The sequence below is a fragment of the Triticum urartu genome, chromosome 2A, assembly GCF_056163025.1.
Source record: "Triticum urartu cultivar PI428250 chromosome 2A, HENAU_Tu73, whole genome shotgun sequence".
Lineage (NCBI taxonomy): Eukaryota > Viridiplantae > Streptophyta > Magnoliopsida > Poales > Poaceae > Triticum > Triticum urartu.
In genome coordinates this window covers 306,506,018-306,525,423 of record NC_141874.1, presented here as the reverse complement: position 1 = coordinate 306,525,423, position 19,406 = coordinate 306,506,018, and positions in this window count along the sequence as shown.

The window sequence follows — 19,406 nt, the reverse complement described above, 5'->3', positions numbered from 1 at the left end:
CCCAGAGGGTGATCACCATACGTACAAAATGGTCATCCGGCAGTACCGCATTTATTTTGAATATCCATTCCTTCGCGTTGTCGCAGTCAAACTGGATCATCTGATCAACAAGGTCTTCATCAGACAGTGCCCACGAACTTCTGGCCATGGAACAATTGATGAGGGCATGCCGCCATGAATCCCTCGCTCCACATAATCTGCATGATGCTGAGGTTGCCATGTGTCTATGCTCAAGCAGGTCTGCAGTTGGGATAGAGCTCCGGGCTAACCGCCACAGGAACGTCCTCACCTTTGACGGGACCTCCGTTTTCCAAAGTGCAGACCACTCCTTGCCCTCCTGGTCAGCCCCAGAAGAGCCCTCGGTTTCCTCAATCCAGTTTCCCCTGGTGATCTTGGTTTGCATAATCAGTCTATACGTAGATTTTACATAAAAATTCCCTCTTCTCTCTCCGCTCCAAGCCCAGAAATCGCCCATACTCCTTGTGCAAAGTGGTATTGCCAGGATGGCTTCAGCGTCGATGGGAACAAAAACTGAGCGTACTCGGATGATGTTAGGAGCCATCCTAGCATGTACGCATATGGGCTTGCCCACTGGGCCGCTCATGGACCTGGCCCGCCCACTGGGCCGCTCATGGACCTGGCCCGCCCACTACCCCATCGCTGCAGCTACAAGTACCAGATCGAAGGCAAGGAGCAAACCATCCAGGGGATCACCGAACGAACCGGCGGCGGCTACCTCCTTCCCTTTCCTCCGTTCTTCCCCTACCTTGTTTCCCTCCGTTCATGTAATCAAATTCGTATGTAATCAAAGCTTGTATCCCAAACTAATGAAAGATCGTAGTAGATCGAGTGATCCCCAATCTCTTCCTTACATCTGGTATTCAGAGCCAGGCACCACCCTTCCCCAAATTCTTTCACAATTTATTTTCACTGCCACCATCTGAGGGAATCAGCCATGGATCCGTCCATCCAGGAGTATCTCCAGCGGCTTGACGCCAGCCCTTGACGCCTACACCAACACCATAAGGTCCCTCGCTGAGAAACTGGGCATCCATGTCCAAAACCCACCATCGTCCGCCACCTCGCCGGAGAGCACAAACGACGCGTCGACGCCTATCCCCAGTGTCTCCTACTCCACAGGCAAGGCCCAGGAGGTTGTCGAGGTCATACACGATGCGCCCCCTACCTGTAGCGCAGTGGCGCATCTCACTTGTTCGACGGAATGCTCACACCAGGTCGCCACCACCGACAGCATCGACAAGGTCACCACCGTCTACCACGAGTCTGTCGTCGACCTCAGTGACAAGTTCGGCGCCCTCAACATTCCTGTGATGGCCAACATCAACCCGCCGCTCCACGTCCAGGTTCCATCACCCCAAGTCCTTCGCGAGCAGCACCTGCGGCGTCGCTGTTGCAGGACCGGACAAGTACACACTCGTGGCGGCCACTCCAAACGTCGCCCTTGAGCTTGTCGTTCCCTCAAGCGTATCCTTCTCCACCAACAAGGTCCATGAGGTCCTTGCTATTCCCCGCAGTGTGTCCCCTGTCTACATCGGCATGGCGCCTTTCACCTGTTCGATGAAATGTTCCAACCAAGTTGGCGCCACTTATGTAACACCCACAATGCGGCTATATATCCCACGTGTCGGGGCACGACTTAGAGGCATAGTCGCATGGTAGTTTTGTCGCAAGAGGGGTAATCTTCACACAATCCCATGTACTGAATAAGAAAGGGATAAAGAGTTGGCTTACAATCGCCACTTCACACAATACATAAATAATTCATACATCATCCAGATACACCCAAAGACCGACTACGGCCAAATCCAACAGAAAAGGAAGATAAACCCTAAATGCTAGATCCCGATTGTCCCAACTGAGCTCCACTACTGATCATCAGGAAACGAAATGTAGTAACGACCCAGATCCTCGTCGAACTCCCACTTGAGTTCGATGGCATCACCTGCACTAGTCTCCTTGGCACATGCAACTGTTTGGAAGTATCCATGAGTCACGAGGACTCAGCAATCTCAAACCCGCGAGATCAAGACTATTTAAGCTTATGGGTAGGAGAAGGTAGTGAGGTGGAGCTGCAGCAAGCACTAAGCATATATGGTGGCTAACATACGCAAAGCAGAGCGAGAAGAGAAGCAACGCACGGTCGAGAAGTTAGAAGTGATCAAGAAGTGATCCTGAAAAACTACTTACGTTCAAGCATAACACAAGGCCGTGTTCACTTCCCGGACTCCGCCGAAAAGAGACCATCACGGCAACACACGCGGTTGATGCATTTTAATTAAGTCATGTGTCAAGTTCTCTACAACCGGATATTAACAAATTCTCGTCTGCCACATAACCGCGGGCACGGCTCTTCAAAGTTTATACCCTGCAGGGGTGTACCAACTTAGTCCATCACAAGCTCTCACGGTTAACGAAGGATATTCCTTCTCCCGGAAAGATCCGATCAGTCTCGGAATCCCGGTTACAAGACATTTCGACAATGGTAAAACAAGACCAGCAAAGCTGCCCGATGTGCCGACAAATCCCGATAGGAGTCGCACATATCTCGTTCTCGGGGCACACCGGTTGAACACTACGTACGACAATCGAAGATACCCCAAGTTACCTAGGGACGGCACCGCAAGTGGCTATGTTTTGGACCAACACTCAGAGGAGCACTGGCCCGGGGGTTAAAATAAAGATGACCCATGAGTTCGCGGAACCCAAGGGAAAAGGCTTAGGTAGCAAATGTTAAAACCAGGGTTGGGCCTTGCTGGAGGAGTTTTATTCAAGGCGAACTGTCAAGGGGTTCCCATAACACCGAACGGCGTAAGGAACGCAAAATCAAGGAACATAACACCGGTATGACGGAAACTAAGGTGGCAAGAGTGGAACAAAACACCAAGCAAAAGGCCAAGCCTTCCACCCTTTACCAGATGCATTAATTAAAATAAAATATATTGTGATAACCCAACATATCCATGTTCCAACATGGAACAAACTTCAACTTCACATGCAACTAGCAACGCTATAAGAGGGGCTGAGCAAAAGCGGTAACATAGCCAAACAACGGTTTGTTGGGAAGGTGGGTTAGAGGCTTGACATGGCAATATGGGAGGCATAATATAACAAGTGGTAGGTAGCACGACATAGCGATAGAACGAACAACTAGCAAAGCAAAGATAGAAGTGATATCGAGGGTATGGTCATCTTGCCTGCAAAGTTCTCAGAGTTGTCGAAAGCTTGATCCTCGTTAGCGTACTCAACAGGTTCCTCGTTGACGTACTCGTCTCCCGGCTCTAACCAAGGCAAGAACACAAGCAATGGAACAACAATCAATCACGGTGCAATGCACAAGCAACATGATGCAATACATGGCATGATATGCAAGATATGATATGCGATGCATATGCGTGCTCCGGAAGGGAAAGAAAGATCAATGCATCAACTTGGCAAACCAAGTATGCCGCTGGAAAGATGAGATGATTTTGGTTGAAATCGATATAAAGATCACCGAAAACAGATGCATGGTTTGCAAATGACAAGCAACACAAGAATGACGCAAATCTGCGATTAACAGCATGATAGCACTTAGAGTGCAACAAGAGACTAAGCTACTGCACTCCAACATTGCAAAAATGCATATGACAGTGATGCACAAGAGATTCTTGACAAAACATGAACACTGAGCTACGGCTAGATCCCAATAGAACAGGTTCAAACAAGCATGGGAAAAGTGCAAAAGATATCGGCTTCACAGACTTAGTGAAAATACTAACATGTCAAAAACAACATCAGGAAGCATAGTTTGGAGCTAGCAAACAACATGCTACAGGGATATATAATCGCAACAAAAGGCATAGCATGTTTCTACTAAATGCATAGATTAAAACTTCCTTACTGAATATGAGCCAAAAATGCACAGAAGATATGATGGCACCCATGTAAACATAGCAAGTTTATAAACAGATTCAGACTTAGAAGAAAAACATAGCATAGCATAAACAGATTCATGATAACAACTTTGCAAGCTCATGCCACTCACCACAAAGCATTAAATGACAAAATAAGCATACCAATAGCAAGATGACATGCTCATAAAGCTAACCATGGCAAGATCAAGTTCATAGGATGCATGGATCACTATCAACAACCATGGCAATATTGATTAACATGTTAACAATCTACTAGGAATAATTTATAGAAAAAGTAGAGCAAGCAAATGACATTCTAGAGCACTCCATAATTGCAACTAGGGTCATGAATGGATATAGCATAACCACATGTTCAAAACATCCTTACTGAAGTATCTCAAAATAAGTGTGGATCTCATGGTAGCATCAAGTTTACATGGCATCAAAATAACAGCAGGAAAAGACAGTAAAATCCTAAGTGCCTGAAAACAACAACATTATGGAGCCTCCTTTGCATGCTTGTGCTAGTCACCACATAGATCACAAAAATACAAGACTTTCACCTCTGTAAAGATGGCATGTTGTAGTTCAAAACACATGTAGACCTCATGCTCATAGAATGCACACATCAAATGCAACAAAAATGACAAATCACCATGTTCTGCTAAGAACCATGAGTTAACATTTTATAGCACTCTTGCAACAATGAAACTGGCATCATAACTGAGAGTAACATGCATGGAAATACTGCTAACATGAAGAGCTCAACAAGACAAACATTTCGACATGTCATATGAATGATTTGGAGCTACGGTCGCCGGCATACATCATGATGAACAAGGGCATAAAAATATCAGGGGGTAAAAGACAGTGGAAAACAACCTCCGAAATCTCCAGATCTAGGGTTTGCACGGACTTCGAGGCTCGTCGGGGCTTCTCGCTGGAATAGTGGAGGAACAGGGCGGCCGGAGGCGTGGACGCTCGCCGGAGCTGCGGGGAGGGCGGATCCGGCGAGGGGGCGCCCGGATCCGGTCGGAGGAGGTGGCGGCACGCCGGGGAACGCGGCGGCGTGGCGGATCCACCCGGGCAACGCGAGCTTGGGCGGCGGTGGGCCAGCGCGGGGAGCGGCGGAGTCCGGTAGGCGGCGCGCGGAGGAGCGGGGTGCTCGGGGAGGCGCGCAAGCGGCGGCGGCTACCGCGGGCCCGCGACGGGCCTGGCAGGCCGCGGTGGCGGTGGCGGATCCGGGGGCCACGTGGCGGGAGGCGATTGGCGCGGGGCGGCGGCGACTTCGTCCGGCGAGGGGCGGACGTGTCCGGTGGCGGCGGGGATGAATTTTAGGGTTTTCGAACCGTGATTTTGGAGGGGGTGCACATATATATAGGTAGATGGAGGTAGGAGTGTCCAAATGAGGTGTGGTTTTCGCCCACACGATCGTGATCCGATGGCGGAGAACATGGAGATGGTTTAGATGGGTTATTGGGCTGTTTTGGAGGGGTGTTGGGCTGCAACACAAAAGAGGCTTTTGCGGTTACCCGGTTAACCGTTGGGGCATCAAACGGCCTCCAAATGGAATGAAATTTGACAGGTGGTCTACCGGTGATGTACCAAGGCCACTTGGCAAATCTAGACCCATTCCGAGAACGTTTTACTCCCTCTCACGAAAAGAGACAAGAGGGGTGCGGCGGGTGCGTGTGGGAGTGTCGGATTGCGAAACGGACAACGGGGAAAAAACTCGGATGCATGAGACGAACACGAATGCAAATGCGATGCACATGATGACATGATATGAAATGCATGACATGAACAAAATGCAAAAGTAAAATAAAAACCCAACCACGAAGGGAATCTCATAACATAAAGCCAAAAATGGCAAGAGTCGGAGTTATAATTAAGGAAAGTTACATCCGGGTGTTACAACACTCCACCACTACAAGAGGATCTCGTCCTGAGATCTAGGACTGAAAGAACTCCGGATATTCGGAACGGAGGTGATCCTCACGCTCCCAGGTGGCTTCTCGGTCGGAATGGTGTGACCACTTCACTTTTAGGAATTTGATTGACTTGTTGCGAGTCTTGCGCTCGGTTTCTTCAAGAATAGCAACAAGATGCTCATGATAAGACAAGTCTTCTTGGAGATCAATCTCTTCGAAGTTGATAGTGCGCTCAGGAGTCTTGAAGCACTTGCGAAGCTGTGACACGTGAAACACATCGTGCACATTTGCGAAGTTGGACGGAAGCTCAAGTTGATAGGCGAGGTCGCCTCTTTTGCCAATGATCTTGAAAGGACCCATGTATCTAGGGGCAAGCTTTCTTTGATACCGAAGCGACGAGTGCCTTCATTTGATGAGGACATGAATACCATTGTTACACCCACAGCCCCTGCTGCTATACATACTGGACCAATTACTAGAGCGCGCGCACGCCAATTAAATTATCAGTTACTTTTGTTTCTTGGTAATGATTCTAGTGTTCATGAGAATATGATGCTGCCTAAATTGGATACATTTGTTTTGCTTACAAATGCATGGATAAGAGGGATGAACATTGGAGCAAGACCAAGCATGGAGATGATGGCATGCGCAAGGGGATCAAGAATGGAGTTACAAGTGATGATTTCAAGACTTTGAAGCCACCATAAGGAGTGCATGAAGCCTTGGACGAAATATACAAGATGCCACTGCATAAATTTTGTCTAGAGGTTATTCTAGGTGCTGCGTCACCTTATTATTGGGCCATGCCCATGTATTTTCGAAATACTTAAGTATAGGCTCTTTTTAGAGTCTGTATGTGTGGGGAAATAAGAGTTAGGGTTGGTTTCGGGCCCCTCCTCCAAGGGCCACGAAATTCCCCCCTCTTCCTCCATATATACAGCCCTTAGGACGTCATTTAGACTTCGGGTTTTGTTTATATTAAAGTTCGCCATAGCTGCAACTTCACGTACTTCGTTTGTGTTCAACAACCAGACAAAAGCGTCACAGAACCCCACCTTGATCAATAAAGCTTTCCTCTTATATTCGCAATATCCAGATTGCAATCTTAGTTTCTTGCTTGTTCTTCGTTTGCATGCAGGAAATAGACCTTCGTGGTCAGGTTGATCGTGCTCCGGCGTGGTCAATAACCTCTCGGAGTTGGTTTAGCGATTGCTAAGGCGCGACGTCCTCGCACGTTCATAGTCGGATCGTCAAAGTCGACTTTCTCCAGAACGATAGCCACCATCTCATCAAAAGACGGGACACCTTTGCCTCTATCAAGTGGTATCAGATTTCCAGGTTGCTCGGTGAGATTTTACAGTTTTTCGTGGTTTAGATCGAGTCTATTCTTCATACCTACAGTCCACAAAAAAGCCACAAAAAATTAGGGTTAGTTCATCATATCCGAACCAATCTGAGCCTTTGCATAATCTTTTTAGGGTTTTGCATTGTTGAATTTGCGGTTGCATCGTCGTGTCTAGTTGTTGGTCTTAGTGTATAGTCCTTTAGAGTTTCGAGTTCTTTTCACAAGTAATCACGCCGCCGCCGCATCATCATCATCACCGCTGCCATATACCACCATCATCGTCACGGCTGCCATATACCACCATCGTCATCACCGCTGCCATATACCACATATCCACCGCCATCACGATAATCCAAGACCACCTCCATCACAGATTCGCCACCAGTCCGTGTTCCACCGCCCTACATATATTCGCCACCAGTCCGAGTTTCCATCAGATTCATCTCCGCCACCAGTCCTAGTCCGAGTCCAGTATTTGTTGCTTCGTTTTGGATTTCCAGATCACTCCATACTCCGCGTCTTGACAGAGTAGGACTCCCCAACTTCCGTGCTATCCGCAGTAGAAAAATAGTTCCAGTTTAAAAAAACTAAGTCTGGAAAATTCTGGCTAGGCAGTTTTTAGACCATTTGTAGACTTTTTCAAAAAAAATTGTTGCGGAGCAAAAAAAGAGGAAAAAAAGTGCAAAAAAGTGAAAAAAGGAAAAAAAATCAGAGCGTGCTCCTCCCTTGTATACGTGCAGCGTCGTGATTTTGGTAGTGTTCTAGGCTCGCGTCTCTAGCACGGTCGAGCCTAGGACCAGCACAATACCGCCGTTCAATGTTTATTCAACTTTGCATCTCTGAATTGATTATTGCTGACCCTTTTTTCTACCATATTATAAGCCTTCCTAGCTCCACATACATCTACGTCATGCATTTGACTCTCCCTGGTAATCACTCTATCCAAGCTTTGAGAGTTTTGACTATGACAGTTGCCGATCACCGCCTGCTGTTGGGTAAGAACTGGTAAGAATTTGAGATTTGCTTGAAGGATTTGTGACACCCACCACCACCTCTTGTTAGTAGTCTGTAGGATCATATTATTGTGTGTTCTATTTATGCTAACCATGGCAGGATCATAAGTCGACGAGACTGACTGGGAGAACATGATGAATAAGGAGTTGCATGATAAATTTCAGCAAATGATGAGTGGACATGTGCAAGATGTGCTAAACAGATTTGAAGAGGCCATGGAGAAGATAGATGGCATGGAGAAGACGTTCAAAACATAGCTCGATGACAAGTTTAATGAATTGCTCGCGTGTCTTCCACCACCACCACCGGCTGCACCTAACACACCTATATAACAACAACAACGACTACCTCCACATCACGAAACAACCCTCCGCCGAGCGAGCCGTCTCCCTCTTGCGCCTGGCCAAACTGTTGGTGTTGCTATTGATATTTCTGTGGCTCCTGATGCTGATGCGGAGGAGGATGATTATGCGGGAGATTACGAGGATGAGGTTGATCAAAATCAGAACTACGTGCAACCACCAGCACCACAACCACCAGGTCGTCCACATGCAAATAATGGCAATAGTAGGTCTCCCCCTCAGGTACGAGATCATGACCATCTCCCTAAACTGAAATTGAATATTCCACTATTTGAGGGTAGATATGTTCCTGATATATATCTTACTTGGGAGTTAGAAACTGAACAACGATTTACATGTTTACAATATCCTGAGGAGATACGTGTTCCTGCTGCTGTTTGTGCTTTCACTAGCTTTGCATGTGTTTGGTGGTATGAACATTGTAGATTATATCCTATTCCAGCTACTTGGGCTGCTTTGAAAACTGCTATGCGTACTCGTTGGGTTCCACCATATTATCAACGTGAATTAATTCAAAAATTGCAGCGTTTAAAACAAGGAAAAAATTCTATAGAAGAATATTATCAGGAATTACAAATTGGCATGATCAGATGTGGTATTGTTGAGGAGAATGAAGCTACGCTTGCACATTTTATGGGTGGATTAAATAAGATTCAGACCATTCTAGAGTATAAGGAGTATAATAATATCACTCGTTTATTCCATCTTGCTTGTAAAGCTGAACGTGAAGTGCAGGATCAATAGGCATTGGCGCGAACTAACTTTTTTGCAGGTCGATCTTCATCATGGACACCATGTGCATCCTCTACTTCCACTGCACCAGCACCTCTATCAGGTGCCACCTCCAGCCGTGATACAAGAAAGCAGGCACAACCACCACTATCTGCTAAGAGCACACCTGTCGGGCCTGCGCAGAGTTCTTCTTCTTCCATGGCATCAACAGGGCACACAAGTGATATTATTTGTCATCGTTGTAAGGGAAGAGGACATTTTGCGAGAGAATGCAAATCTCAGCGTGTGATGATTGCTACTGAGGATGGTGGGTATGAGTCCGCTAGTGACTATGATGAGGAGACTTTGGCTCTTATTACACATGAAGAACACGGTGGAGATGATTCTGATCATGAGACGCAATACATGGCTGCTAAAGATGCTGACAGGTATGAATGTTTAGTTGCTCAACGTGTTTTGAGTGTGGAGGTTACACAAGTTGAGCAAAATCAGAGGCATAATTTGTTCCATACAAAGGGAGTCGTGAAGGAACGTTCTGTTCGCGTCATCATAGATGGAGGGAGCTGCAACAACTTGGCTAGCATGGAGATGGTGGAGAAGCTATCTCTCACCACAAGACCACATCCTTACTACATCAAATGGTTCAACAACAGCGGAAAGGTTAAGGTAACATGTACGGTTCATGTGCATTTTAGTATCTCTACATATGCTGATTATGTTGATTGTGATGTGGTACCTATGCAAGCATGTTCCTTATTACTTGGTAGACCATGGCAATTTGATAAAAATTCTGTACACCGTGGTAGAAACAATCCGTATACTCTTGTTCATAAGGACAAAAATATTACTTTGCTTCCTATGACTCCTCATTCCATTTTGAAAGATGATATTAATAGAGCTAATAAAGCAAAACAGGAGAAAAATAAGAGTGAAAATCATATTGTGGCAAAAGAATTTGAGCAACAAATGAAGCCTAATAATAAACCATCTAATGTTGCTTCTGAAATTAAATTGAAAAGTGCATGTTTACTTGCCACCAAATCTGATTGATGATCTAGATTTCAGCAAATCTGTTTGCTATGCTTTTGTGTGCAAAGAGGCATTGTTTTCATTAGAGGATGCGCCTTCCTCTTTGCCTCCTGTTGTCACTAACATTTTGCAGGAGTTCACTGACGTCTTTCCACAAGACGTGCCACCGGGATTACCACCTATTCGAGGGATTGAGCATCAAATTGACTTAATTCCTGGTGCATCATTACCCAACCATGCACCATACCGTACCAATCCAGAGGAGACGAAGGAGATTATGCGTCAAGTACAGGAGCTGCTCGACAAAGGTTATATACGCGAATCCCTTAGTCCTTGTGCTATTCCTATCATTTTAGTGCCGAAAAAGGATGGTACGTCGCGTATGTGCGTTGATTGTAGAGGCATTAATAATATTACTATTCGTTATTGTCATCCTATTCCTAGGCTAGATGATATGCTTGATGAATTGAGTGGCTCTACAATATTCTCCAAAGTTGATTTGCGTAGTGGATACCATCAAATTCGTATGAAATTGGGAGATGAATGGAAAACAAGATTTAAAACTAAGTTTGGATTATATGAGTGGTTAGTCATGCCTTTTGGGTTAACTAATGCACCTAGTACTTTCATGAGATTAATGAATGAAGTTTTAGGTGCTTTCATTGGATGATTTGTGGTAGTTTACTTTGATGACATATTGATTTATAACAAATCTTTGGAGGAACATTTGGAACATTTACGTGTTGTTTTTATTGCTCTACGTGATGAGCGTTTGTTTGGTAACCTTGGGAAGTGCACCTTCTGCACCGACCGAGTTTCTTTTCTTGGCTATGTTGTTACTCCGCAGGGAGTTGAAGTTGATAAAGCCAAGATTGAAGCTATTGAGAGTTGGCTGCAGCCCAAAACGGTCACACAAGTGAGGAGTTTCCTTGGCCTCGCTGGTTTCTATAGGCGTTTTGTGAGAGATTTCAGCACCATTGCTGCACCTCTCAACGAGCTTACAAAGAAGGATGTGCCTTTTGTTTGGGGTAACGCACAAGAAGAAGCCTTCACGGTATTGAAAGTGATGATGCTGTTAATGGCACAAGAAGAAGCCTTTTGTTGTCGTGGATAGATTTTCAAAAATGGCACACTTTATACCATGTCATAAAAGTGATGATGCTGTTAATGTTGCTGATTTGTTCTTTCGTGAAATTATTCGCTTGCATGGTGTGCCAAATACTATTATTTTAGATCGTGCTACTAAACTTCTTAGCCACTTTTGGAGATGTTCATGGGCTAAGTTGGGGACTAAACTGCTTTTTAGTACTACTTGTCACCCCCAAACTGATGGACAAACTGAAGTAGTCAATAGAACATTGTCTACTATGCTTAGGGCTGTTTTGAAGAATAATAAGAAAATGTGGGAAGAATGCTTGCCTCATATTGAATTTGCTTATAATCGTTCATTGCATTCTACTACTAAGATGTGCCCTTTTGAAATTGTGTATGGTTTCCTACCTCATGCACCCGTTGATTTGTTGCCTCTACCATCTTCGGAGAAGGTTAATTTTGATGCTAAAGAACGTGTTGAATTGATTTTAAAAATGCATGAGTTAACTAAGGAAAACATTGAGCATATGAATGTTAAATATAAACTTGCTGGAGATAAGGGTAGGAAACATGTTGTGTTTGCACCTGGAGATCTTGTTTGGTTACATTTGCGTAAGGATAGATTTCCTAATTTGCGCAAATCAAAGCTAATGCCTCGTGCTTATGGTCCTTTTAAGGTGTTAGAGAAAATAAATGATAATGCATATAAACTTGAGCTGCCTGCAGATTTTGGGGTTAGTCCCACTTTTAACATTGCAGATTTGAAGCCTTATTTGGGTGAGGAAGATGAGCTTCCGTCGAGGACGACTTCATTTCAAAAAGGGGAGGATGATGAGGGCATGAATACCATTGTTACATCCACATCCCCTGCTGCTATACATACTGGACCAATTACTAGAGCTCGCACACGCCAATTAAATTATCAGGTACTTTCGTTTCTTGGTAATGATTCTAATGTTCATGAGAATACACTACTAGGGAAAAGCCTATACATAGAATCTTACCAGCAGCGCGCTTTAAAATAAGGCACTGCTGCTAACTAGCAGTAGCGCGCGCCCACAAACCTCGCTGCTGAAATAAATGTATCAGTAGCGCGCCCACTATAAGACGCACTACTGCTATAATTGCCACGACGCCGCCGCGAGGCTAGTTCTAGCTGTAGCACGCTAATATGAAGAGCGCTACTGCTAGGGACCATAGCAGTAGCGCATTTACACAATAACCGCTACTGCTAAGTTTACTAAAAAATTAGTCCCACCTCGCTTTGTGAAGAGAGTTTGTACCACCTTAAATATGTTACTTCTCAAACTTTCACAACCACTTGGTCTTCACTGAACTCTATGTGTAGAATTTGTGGCTGCAATATGAGTCTTCACCAGTTCCTAAACTGGTGAGGACTCATATTGACAAATCAGATTGTACACAAAAAGATCATTGATGACCAATGTATTTTTGATGTCTATTTTTACATGCTGAGACATAGTAGTAGCGCGCTCTTTGTGAAAGGCGCTACTGCTAGGTCGTTTAGCAGTAGCACCTTTTGCTATAGCGCGCTACTGCTAAGCCATTCCATCTCCCCCCTCTCCGATCTATCTGATCCACTCACACTCACACTCACTCGATCTCCCCCTCAACCCCCCACGCCGGTCCTTCCCCGTCGCCCCTCCTCCAATCTGCGCCGCCGCCACCTCCTCCTCCTTGCTGGACTTGGTACCGGCCTCCTCCTCCGTCCTCCCTCTAGTCTCCGCTGGCCGGTCCCTCCTCGCTCCGCCTTCCTCCTTCGTCCTCCCTCCACTCGCCGCCGGCTGGCCCCTCCTCGCTCCGTCTTCCCCCTCCGTCCTACTCCCTTCTCCCTCCTCGAGTCGCCCCTCCTTCTCCCTCCTCCCTCCTCCATCCACAACCCCTCCTCCCTGCTACATTTTGATTTAGTAGGCTAGTTGATTTAGTTGATTTAGAACATTTTAATTTAGTTGATTTAGTATGTAGTTGATTTAGTTGATTTAGAACATCTTGATTTAGTTGATTTAGTAGGCTAGTTGATTTAATTGATTTAGTAGGCTAGTTGATTTAGTTGATTTAGAACATTTTGATTTAGTAGGCTAGTTGATTTAGTTGATTTAGAAAATGGCGCCACCACCACCACTATGTCGACTATGCAAGTCAAGGTGCGCCAGCAGCCTTGCAACTGACAAGCTGTTCGACATCTACTTCCAGCCGAGTTTTCGTCATGCGGCGGTAAGAAATTAGATGAAATGTAACAACTATTTTATTTTTAGTGTTGGCATTACTGCATTGTGTCATTTTGGTTTTTTTACATAGATCGTCCCATGCAATGTGAGATTGAAATTCAACAAGCTGACAGGAGACACTATGACATTTGAGGCTCCTGGGGGGGCGTACACTATGGAGGTCGAGAAAGGACGCAATATGTCACAGATTGGAGGAGATGGATGGGCCCGTTTCCTTTCCCACATGCGTCTTACTAGTGGTGAGTTGATCAGCTTCTCCTTCAGAGCAGAAAGACCCAAGTTGGCTGTCATTTATCTCAACCTAGTGGAAGATGACGAAGATGATGAAGATAATGAGGACCCACTCGATGAAGATGATGAGAACCCACTTCATGAAGCCATCATAGCTCAAAGAATGAGGCTGAGCGAGGAGGAGGTGTGCAACCTATGGGACATAATTCCGCCACGTGATGACTTTGTCGGGGTGCCATTCGTGACCCGCCTGACAAGTACCATGGTCGATCGGCATGAAATGGTATGTTATATGTACTGCCTGTAGTAATTTGATGATATATATATATGCTTTATTGTTATACTTACAAATGCAAATTAATCGATGATATGCTTAGTGAATCCGATGATATGCTTAGTGTAGAGTCCAATGATATGCTTTGTGGAATCTAGTCGATGATATGCTTTAGTGTAGAGTATGATCACATGCTCTTATTAGTGTAGAATCCAAGGAACTATTAATAGTGTAGATAATCTATATATACTTATTAGTAGAATTCATGATTAGTTAGTACAAATGCGTAGTACTGTGTCTTTTGATAGTGTAGAAATCTAGACTTAATAGAAATATACTTGCAAGAGTATGTGCGAGGATATTTATTAATTGATATGTTTTTCTTATTCAGGAATTGCCAAAGAATCTATCTGTGAGTTGTGGTATCGAGCCTGATGAAGAAGGCTCAGCTGGACTACGCCTTACCGCAAGGGGCTCCGTCACCACCTGTACTTACCGCATGGACACAGATGGTCGCACACACTTAAACTCGGTTGGGTGGAAGAGATTCCTCGTTGGCAAGAATCTTCGTGTTGGACAGACCATCCTAATTACTATCAGGAACACCCATCGCCCAGGCTTGAGGATGATGATCGTCGTCGATATCATCTAGAACTACATGTGTGTGTGTGTGTGGCTATATCATCTAGAACTACATATGATGATCGTCATCGATATCATGTAGAACTACATAAGATGATCGTCGTCGATATTATCTAGAACTACATATGATGATCGTCGTCGATATCACCTTGTACTGCTTGAGGATGCATGTTGAGTATATATGAAATTATTATCTAGTACTCCCTCCGTTCCAAATTACTCGTCGTGGTTTTAGTTCAAATTTGAACTAAAACCACGACGAGTAATTTGGAACCGAGGGAGTACTACCTAGTACATATAATGCTTTATGAAATTGATATCTAGTAGTACCTAGTATCTGGAAATTGTTGCTTATTGAAGCTAAAACAGGGTAGGAAGCCAGGGGGAAATGATGAAAGATATAGCAGTAGCGCGGGGCCAGAAAATTGCTACAGCTAATTAATAGTAGCGCGTTCCGGAAACGCGATGTTGATACAGTCCATAGTAGTAGCGCGGGTACAGACCGCGCTACTACTAGCAGTTAGCTGTAGCGCCTTATTGGTAGCGCGGCTGCCCGCGCTACTGATAGCCTCAAAACCCGCGCTACTACTAGGGTTTTCCCTAGTAGTGATATGATGCTGCCTAAATTGGATACATTTGTTTTGCTTACAAATGCATGGATAAGAGGGATGAACACTGGAGCAAGACCAAGCATGGAGATGATGGCATGCGCAAGGGGATCAAGAACGGAGTTACAAGTGATGATTTCAGGACTTTGAAGCCACCATAAGGAGTGCATGAAGCCTTGGACGAAATATACAAGATGCCACTGCATAAATTTCGTCCAGAGGTTATTCTAGGTGTTGCGTCACCTTATTATTGGGCCAGGCCCATGTATTTTCAAAATACTTAAGTATAGGCTCTTTTTAGAGTCTGTATGTGTGGGGAAACAAGAGTTAGGGTTGGTTTCGGACCCCTTCTCCAAGGGCCACGAAATTCCCCCCCTCTTCCTCCATATATACAGCCCTTAGGGCGTCATTTAGACTTCGGGTTTTGTTTAGATTAAAGTTCGCCATAGCTGCAACTTCGCGTACTTCGTTAGTGTTCAACAACCAGACAAAGGCGTCACAGAACCCCACCTTGATCAATAAAGCTTTCCTCTTATATTCGCAACATCCAGATTCCAATCTTAGTTTCTTGTTTGTTCTTCGTTTGCATGCAGGAAACAGACCTTCGTGATCAGGTTGATCGTGCTCCGACATGGTCAATAACCTCTCGGAGTTGGTTTAGCGATTGCTAAGGCGCGACGTCCTCGCACGTTCGTAGTCCGATTATCAAAGTCAACTTCCTCCAGAACGATAGCCACCATCTCATCGAAAGACGGGACACCTTTGCCTCTATCATCATTGGAGAGACGCGGAGGTAGACATGGTCTCCGATCTCGAAAGCCAAGTCACAGTGCTTGCTATCATAGTAACTCTTCTGGCGCGATTGCGCGGCTTTGAGATTTTCACGGATGACTTTACACATTTCTTCAGCTTCTATGATCAAGTCGTTGCCAAGAAGTTGGCATTCACCAGTCTCTGACCAATTGAGAGGAGTACGACACTTTCTGCCATAGAGAATTTTGAATGGGGCCTTGCTCGAACTCGCTTGGAAGCTGTTGTTGTAGGAGAACTCGGCATAAGGAAGACAATCTTAACACTTCATACCGAAAGAGATGACACAAGCCCTGAGCATATCTTCGAGGATTTGATTGACTCGCTCGACTTGGCTACTAGTTTGAGAATGGAAAGATGTGCTGAAGAGAAAGTTGGTGCCCATGGCCTTCTGGAAGGAGTCCCAGAACTTAGAAGTGAAAATGCTTCCGCGGTCTGAAGAGATCAATTGCGGAATACCGTGCAAGGAGACAATCCTGGAGGTGTATAGCTCTGCCAGCTGAGCTGCTGATATAGATTCTTTGATTGGAAGGAAATGAGCCACTTTTGTAAGCTTGTCAATGACAACGAAAATAACATCATTTCCACGCTTGGACTAGGGAAATCCAGTAACGAAGTCCATCTCGATATGGTCAAACTTCCACTCTAGAATAGCAAGAGGTTGGTCGTTGGTGTTCTGCTTTCACCCTTCTGCAGACATCACATTCATTCACGAATTGAGCAATCTCTCGCTTCATTCGAGTCCACCAATACAACTACTTGAGGTCATGGTACATCTTCGTACTTCCAGGATGAATGGATAGAAGGGAATTGTGCGCTTCATTCATAATGACTTTCCTTAGATCACCTTTAGGAACCACAATCCGGTCCTCGACGAATAGAGTGTCTTTGTCATCAATGCGGTAGCACTTGTATTTGGGTTGGCTCTTGGCAATCCCATGTTTCACCTTCTTCACCATGGTATCCATGAGTTGTGCCTCACGAATTTGATCTTCCAAAGTAGGAGAGACTTGAAGATTGGCAAGAAAGCCTTGAGGAACAACTTGGAGGTTCAGTTTGCGGAAAGCTTCACAAAGGTCCGGTTGGAAGGGCTTGAGAATTAAGCTGTTGCAGTAAGCCTTCCTGCTCAAAGCATCTGCAATGACATTGGCCTTGCCTGGAGTATATTCAATACTCAGATTGTACTCTTGAATCATTTCGACCCATCGAGTCTACCTGAGGTTGAGGTTGGGTTGAGTGAAGATGTACTTGAGGCTCTTATGATCTGTGAAAATGTCCACTTTCCTTCCCAACAAGAGATGTCTCCACGTTAATAATGCATGGACAACTACCGCCAACTCAAGATCGTGAGTGGGGTAGTTCCTTTCATTGGGCTTCAATTGACGAGAGGTATAAGCCACAACTTTCTTCTCTTGCATTAACACAACGCCGAGACCTTGCAAGGAAGCATCACAGAAAACTTCAAATGGCTTGGATTCATCAGGAGGAGTCAAGACAGGAGCCGTGACTAGCTTCTCTTTGAGGTTGTTGAAAGCAACGTCACATTCAGGTGTCCAGACATACTTGACATGCTTCTGGAGGAGGTTGGAAAGAGGCTTTGCAATCTTAGAGAAATTCTCAACAAATCTTCGACAATAGCTTGCAAGTACAAGAAAACTGCGGAGCTGCTTGACATTCTGAGGAGGTTCCCAATTCACAATTGCAGAAACCTTCTCGGGATTAACAGCGATGCCCTTGGCGGAGATGATATGACCAAGGTAGAGAACCTCATCAAGCCAGAACTCACACTTGGAAAACTTCGCATAGAATTGATGCTCTCTGAGCTTGTCGAGCACCAATCTCAAATGCTTGGCATGATCCTCCTTATTCTTGGAGAATACCAAGATATTACCGAGATACACCAGGACAAAATCATTTGTGTAAGGGTTGAAGATGAAGTTCATCATGCGAGAGAACGTTGGAGGAGTATTGACAAGGCTGAAAGACATGACTGTATATTCATAAGAACCATAGCTTGTTCTGAATGCTGCTTTAGGGATATCTTGTTCATGAATGCGAATCTGATGATAACCCATACGGAGGTCAAGCTTGGAGAATACTTTAGCACCTTTAAGTTGCTCGAATAGATCATTGATGTTGGGAAGTGGATACTTGTTCTTAATTATCTTCTTGTTCAATGCACTGTAGTCGACGCGTCGGTCCGTTCCATCCTTCTTCCGGACAAAAAGAACACCACAACCCCATGGATATGAACTCGGTCTGATCAGACCCATACACTCTTGTTCATCGAGCTGTTTCTTCAATTCCTTCAACTCCTCTGGTCCAAGCTTGTAAGGACGCTTACAAATGGGTTCCATACTAGGCTTAAGATCGATAACGAATTCAACTGGCCAGTGAGGAGGCATTCCCGGAAGCTCTTCTAGAAAGATGTCTTGATATTCACAAACGACTAGTATTTGAGAGATGGCATTCAACTCACCGTTCTCATTGAGAGAAAATATTCGAATGGTTTCGTCACGAGTGGCATAGATGATCATATCCTCAGAAGAATGTGTCAATTGAATCTGCCTGGCAGCACAATCAAGCTGAGCCTTGTGCTTAGAAAGCCAGTCCATCCCGAGAATTAGATCAATATCCGAGTCACCAAGAAAATTTGGAGAAGACAGAAACTTATAGTTACCCATCTTGATAGAAACGTCCGGGATGCAATTATTAGAAGTCATTTGCTTACCCGGGGACACAATCTTCAACGGGAAAGGAATCTTTTTGGTCACAAACTCATGCTTGGCAACAAAAGGTCTTGAAATGAAAGAAAGCGATGCACCAGTATCAAACAATACTTTTGCAGGAAAGGAGTTAATTGAAAGGTTACCCATGATCACTTCTGAAGAATCCTCTGCTTGAGCTGCGTTCATCATGTTCACCTTTGCAAACTTGGACTTATGCTTGACCACTGCATTGCTTGAAGATCTCATAGGAGGAGGAGGCGGAAGGCGCTTTTGGTTGAAGCACTTGTTTGCATAGTGCCCTTTCAGCTGACACTTGTTGCAAGTCACCTCTGAGAGCGGACGATGATAAGGAGCACTTGACCTTGGAGCTTGAGATTGAGCTTTGTTCTGATAATCTGGTTTGGGTGGGTGGGAAGATCCATTGCCACCTTTGCTCTTCTGCTG